Consider the following 6,000-nt stretch of genomic DNA (forward strand, 5'->3'; position numbering starts at 1 on the left):
ACATTTGGCTAACACAAAGCTTGTGTGCATCTCTCCAAGGCTGTAAACCGTACGTAAGTAGGCAACTGCCCCATACAACTTCTCTGAAGCATCACAAAAGACATGTAAGAACCTCCTCGCTGTGGTTGTCTCAACAGATGGTGGGGTATAACACCGTGACAACCGTATCTGTGGGATATACTCCAACTCGGTGAACCACTCTTCCCATCTCTGAGTTAAACCAGGATCAGTTACCCTCTGGTCTCAATCCAGCTTTTCTTACCACAAATCATGAACAAGCAACTTGACTCTAGCTGTGAAGGGTGCAATGTTCTTCAACGGTTCAAATTGACTTGCAAGGGCCCTGAGGGCTCTGCGTTTAATCAGCACATTGTGTTCTGGAACCTTGGCTGGGTGATACAGCTCATCACTCTTCCAGTCCCAGCATAGCCCAAGAGCTGGCTCTGGATCGCCCCCCCCCCCTGTGGATCCAGTGACAGCGATTGTACGTGACGAGTTGAGCAAGCCTCATTGGGAAGACTCTCAAGTATTGTGGGGTGACTACTGGCATACTTCACCATCTCATATCCTACTTCTTCTAAGCATTTGCGTGTGCTCTGGACAAGTTGGGTAGCCTCTTCTTAAGTTTTTCGACTTGTCAGCTGGTTGTCTACGTAGGTCTCTTTCTCTATTGTAGACTGGACTCGTGGATACTGGTCTACCCGGTCCCCAGCAGCTTTCTGAAGGGCAAATGTTGCACAGCACGGACTACATGCAGCCCCGAATGGAAGCACCAACCACTCTATGACAACCCATTTGTCAAGATGTTCATCTTTCCAAAGGAACCGAAACATTCGTCGCTCTTCCGGTCGGAGTCTAACTTAATGAAACATGGCGGATATATCGCCTGAAACCGCCACTCGACCCTGACGAAATCGTAAGAGAACATTCAACAGAGATGGACCCAAGGTGGTGCCGGCAACTAGTTCATGATTGAGGCTTTGGGCTCCAAACTCAAATGAACAATTGAAAACGAGACGGTTTTTCCCACTGCTGTGTACAACATGACATGGAATATACCAACCTCGTAGTTGGTCTGCCAACAAGTCATCAAGCGGTCCAAGAACCCTGACCTGTTTCTGGTCTTGGAGTTTCCGGATGTACGTGCGACAATAATCTTGCAACTCTGAGTTTCCCTCAATCTTCCTCTGGTTTGAGCGGGCCAATGCCAATACTGCTTGTGGGAGACTGGAAGGTGTCTTGTGGTTAGGCTTCCACAAGAGTGGAGTTTCGAGCCACTTCACCCCATCAACTTCAACTTCCCTGGTGTTCTCTTCCAGCATGTTCATGGCAAGCTTGTCAATCCTCGAGCGGGTTACCTGCTTTTCATTTACCTGTGGTAATTTATCAACTGTCATAAATTGCTCCATCAATTGGCTGCTGGTCCGGTTGCTGTGTAGCGCATGATGTGAACAGAATGCCTCGGCCCTCCAAAGTTTTACCAGGGATATGGAGACCTTGGTGACCAAGGACAGTCCAGCCAAACAAGGTGTTTACTGCCACGGGGGAACTACACTTTGGACCACAGCGCACTTCAGATGAAAGCGTGAGTTTGACATGGTCCCCACCAATAAGCACAGACGGTTGAACCCTGTGGGCCGAAAACAATGCTAGCCCTCGTCAGAGAGGCTACTTGTTTTGTAGATCCTCTGCAGACACACTGTAATCAACTGGCTGAACATCTGGGGCGCTGAAAGCACACTGTATACCGACCTTTCACTGTTTCCACGAGCAGAGACTTTGAAGTCAACACATTTTCCCTTCCAGCTGGTGTAACCCATCACAGTGCTGATGCAAAGTTGTTTTTCATGGCCAGGAATATTCAACTTGTCAACAACAGACTGCAGGACCATTGTCCTCTCCGCACATTCATCCAACACGCCAAAGGTGTCAATGCGACCTGAAGGCCCATGCACTGTAAGTGGCACAACTTTGATCAAAACATCACGCATGAAGTCCACTCTAGGGCTAGGTCTTACCCCTGAACACATTACTGCTTCCTTATCTATGGGTTCAGAAAGTTCGTGGAGGCTGGTGCAGTGGTCACCTTCGCATTTTTTACACTTTTTAGGATACACACATTCCTTCTCATGTTTCTTCGCACATTTTTACATCGTTGGTTTGTCTTCAACCACTGCAACTTCTGTTCTCATGTCAGGCCCTGAAATTTTTGACAAGTTTCGAGGTAGTGGCCCAATTCTCTGACTTTGCAATACAAACAGCTAATCCTCTCTGGAGTCATTGCAGATGCATTGCTTTCACTAGGGGCTTTGGTCTCAGTAGCATTCTTCTTTCTGACTGCTGATGCAGTCGCTGCTGACTGAGGACTGGCTTTGGCCATGTAAGATCTGGATGGATACGGTTGGTTGGATGGAGACGTCTTTTGCCCCTGACTCCGCTATTGTGAAAACTCCCTGGGGGACTTTAACTTGTTCGCCTTTTCTAGGAGGATCAAACCAGCTGGGCCAGTCTTCTTCTTTAACCATCGAGTAAGACCATGTACTGTTTATCTCATACCATGGCCTTGATTCCACATTTTGGACAGGAATTCTGAGTGAAGCCTCTCAGGCAATTTTTTGACAAGCTCAGTGGCATAGCGGTGGTGCTTCAGCTCATCACTAAAGTCCAATTTTTCAGCTGCTTCTACAGTTGTGGCCAGCTCATCTGAGAAGTCACGGAGTCCAGACCAATCATTGTACGCAAGGACAGGACGGGCCTCTAGCTGATTGAGTAGGCCTTGGACTATTCGTGCAGGATCCCCATATGCCTTATGCAACTGCTTCATTGTCGCTGCATAGCGGGTTTGTTTCTCTCCCCATTTCTAGAAAAACTAACTACAAACAACTCAGAGATCAAACTGCAAGAGGATGAAGAGAACCTTCAGAACAATTTTAAACAGGTTACAGTATGCTAAACATATGCATAACACAGGACCCCGATTGTGAATCTCAACATCTTGCCTGCAGTGGCTCAATGCACGGTTTTCACTGTGGTGTTGTAATGGACATATCCAAATTGGCACTTGGCCCGGATGACTGCTGAGTATGCGCCGTAGTAGAAACCATTTCAGCATCTGTTGACTTGTCGGGGTGCATCATGGGCAGATGGCATGCCCTACCACAGCAGATACGTCTCATGTACGGAGCCAGGGACGTACGAACTTCTTCACGACTAGCACAAAACAGGATGAACACAAAAACACCCTGCAACCGAAGCAAACGATTGCAACCCTTCAAGTGGCCATGCTGTAGCGAGCTACCACAAAACATTGCTGAGTCCATCACAAGTCACAGTTCAAACTGCACAACGAGCATGCGCAATTCCACGTTGCTAAACACAGGATGACCTGTGATGGGCTTAGTGATGGAGTTGACTACATCCTTAATTTAATAAAATAAATCCCTGCGACGCATTTTCATTTTGTATGAAAATACTTCAGTGATTGTTCTCTAGGCCTGTACAGCTCGTAAAACCCGCAAAAAGTACATCGAAGAACCGTCAGGGTATGGAAGACAAAAAGTGGCCATCTGCTTTTCTGCTTTCAGAAAAGTACAAAAGCAGGTTTTACGTGTATGTAACATGCAATTTTTGACGTTTCTACTTTTCTGCTACCTCAAAAGCAGAATGGCATTTTATTATAGAATGCATTTTTCTACTTTCGGCTTTTCTGCTACTACAAAAGTAGTTTTACTTTTCCTCGTTTTGATGGCGGCCGAAAAGTGAACATCTGCGTTCTACCTGTCAAACAAGGAGGAAAGTGGATTCAATGTTTTGGCGAAAACTGTGAATTCAAATTTTCTGTTTTTATGTGATAACGGAAAAGCAGATTTTACATAGGTGGCCGAAAAGTGGCCATCTGCTTTTCTGTCCTCAGCGGGCAGTGAATGGGGTCATGAACCTGTAGGTTACGACCATTTCCGTTCTGGGGGAGTAAAAACGTATAGAAACCAATACTTAGCTATGCTTTCTGCGGTCCAATCCTATACGGCAGTATCAGTGTCCCTACCGTTCTGACAGCAGAAAAGCAGATGTCCACTTTTCGTCCTCCATAGTCAATAGGCAGGGACTTTGTTTTCCAGACTATTCGATTTTTTTTGGGGGGGTCTTGCCACGTGTCGGCCAAGCCACAACACCTCCCTGCACCAAAATAACACTTCAGAAACAGCCGAAACAGACCTCTGAAAAGGTCCCAAAGGCTGTCATTGAAAACAAAATGGCCCAGATAATGCCTTGTATAAACACATGGGGCCACTTAACACAGAGTCCGACCCGATACCCACACTGACATCATGTTAACAATATGGACTGAGTGACTATTAAGTATACTTCAAGGTTGATTTTGAGGAGAAAGCACAGCTTTTCCAACTCCTAAAAAGATCAGATGTAATAGTACTGAATATTTGTCACCTGCCTGGAAGGAGTTGGCCAGACAGAAGATGAGTTGGAAAGGCGACTGCCGCCTCGTAGATGGCCAGGAACCCAAAACACCAGGTCAGTCCCATGAGGACAGAGATCTCCAGAGCATTTTGGAGGCCTTTGGAGATCTGCTGGGAGCGTGATACCTCTTTGACCTTCAATAGACTGCGCATGACGAAGACAAAGGTAATGATGTTATGGATGAATATGAGACCAATGGGGGTAAGGAGTCCGATATACAGCAACAGGATATACAGGAAACAGCTATTATAAAGAAAAAAAACAGGGCATTCAATATGATTTCAAAGTATGTAAATGGATGTAGGCCTATTTTATTGCGATGTGTTCTTGTAATTTATGCAAATCAAAATAAGACAACAAGAAAGAGGACACTGTAACACATGTATGTTATTGTATATTAAAGGATCAACTTACTAATGGTCGTTGATGAAGTGATGTGTCGCTGCTGCCAAGATAATTGTCAGTACTATCAGCGTGGATCCTAAAAAGAATGGAAGCCGCGGCAGAGTGAAGATTATTTTTGCTAACACTGTTTTCTAACAAATCCACACAAGTATTACTGTTTATCTTTTTTAGCAGTTCTCTTTTACAGGCATCACAATTTCATCTAGATGTCTGTCATTTACTCTGTGAGGGAGAGTGGTTTCGTCATCTCTTTACAGGTGACAGCCCTTTCCAACAACATTTCATGTTATTTGGCCAGTGCGTTCTGCTGTTTAAACTATCTAGCAACAAGTTTTTAGTTTAGTGTTTTATTTTGTTTTTTTATTAATTTGATATTCTATACATATATTTATATATCAATTCTATTTATTTGATATTATTCCATTCCTGTAACTGGCGTTTTTATGTTGTGAGGTGTGGTTAATAAATACAATACAATCTCGATATCTCGCAATCTCGAGGCCGTGTCCGAAACGGGCTTCCAGAGCTACGGTTAGGTTCAATTCTGAAGCATTTTTTAGAAGAAATTTACAAGCATTTGTCTTTCCCCTTTTGTCACCTACTGCCCCTTGTACTGTCTCATGACCACGTCATTACGTTGATGCCTGAGGTGTTGTGCATGCATCTCATATACATCATAAATGATAGTTTTTTTTCTTGCAGGCAGTTGGCTTGGGATCTATATACAACGTTCTGTCAACCAAGCCAAATCTCAACCTGGTATGCCAACTACTGATTTTTTTCTGAAAACTGTCACTGATACTCATGCAGACATTGGCATCACCAGGAATTTTGTTGGGGGGGGGGGCTTTTTTCAACTAGGAACTGAAAGTTAACATTAAGAGGGGATCAAGTTTGAGATTTTCCAATTGGTGATTTCCAGCCCCTTTCGTCTTCTTTTTTCGATTCGTTCACATTTCCCCTTCTTTCACTTTCCCCCTTCTTGTTACCCTTGTGGCTATTTTTTTTTCTGAGGGTCTGCCCCTTTTGGCCTCCCCACAATGTCATTACATTATTTTAACATGTTACCATATGCAGCTTTTCCAGTGACCACACCGAAGACAAAACCCTTCTGTTCTC

General features: G+C 44.5%; 1 pseudogene; it reads right to left on the minus strand.

Annotated features, from left to right (window-relative positions):
• Positions 1 to 2,979: 2,979 nt before the first annotated feature.
• On the minus strand, positions 2,980 to 5,545 carry LOC147799858 (adhesion G protein-coupled receptor G6-like; annotated as a pseudogene).
• Between the last annotated feature and the right edge of the window lie 455 nt (positions 5,546 to 6,000).

Source organism: Acanthaster planci, linkage group LG02 (assembly GCF_054643075.1).
Source record: "Acanthaster planci isolate LZ-2023a linkage group LG02, COTS_SCS, whole genome shotgun sequence".
Lineage (NCBI taxonomy): Eukaryota > Metazoa > Echinodermata > Asteroidea > Valvatida > Acanthasteridae > Acanthaster > Acanthaster planci.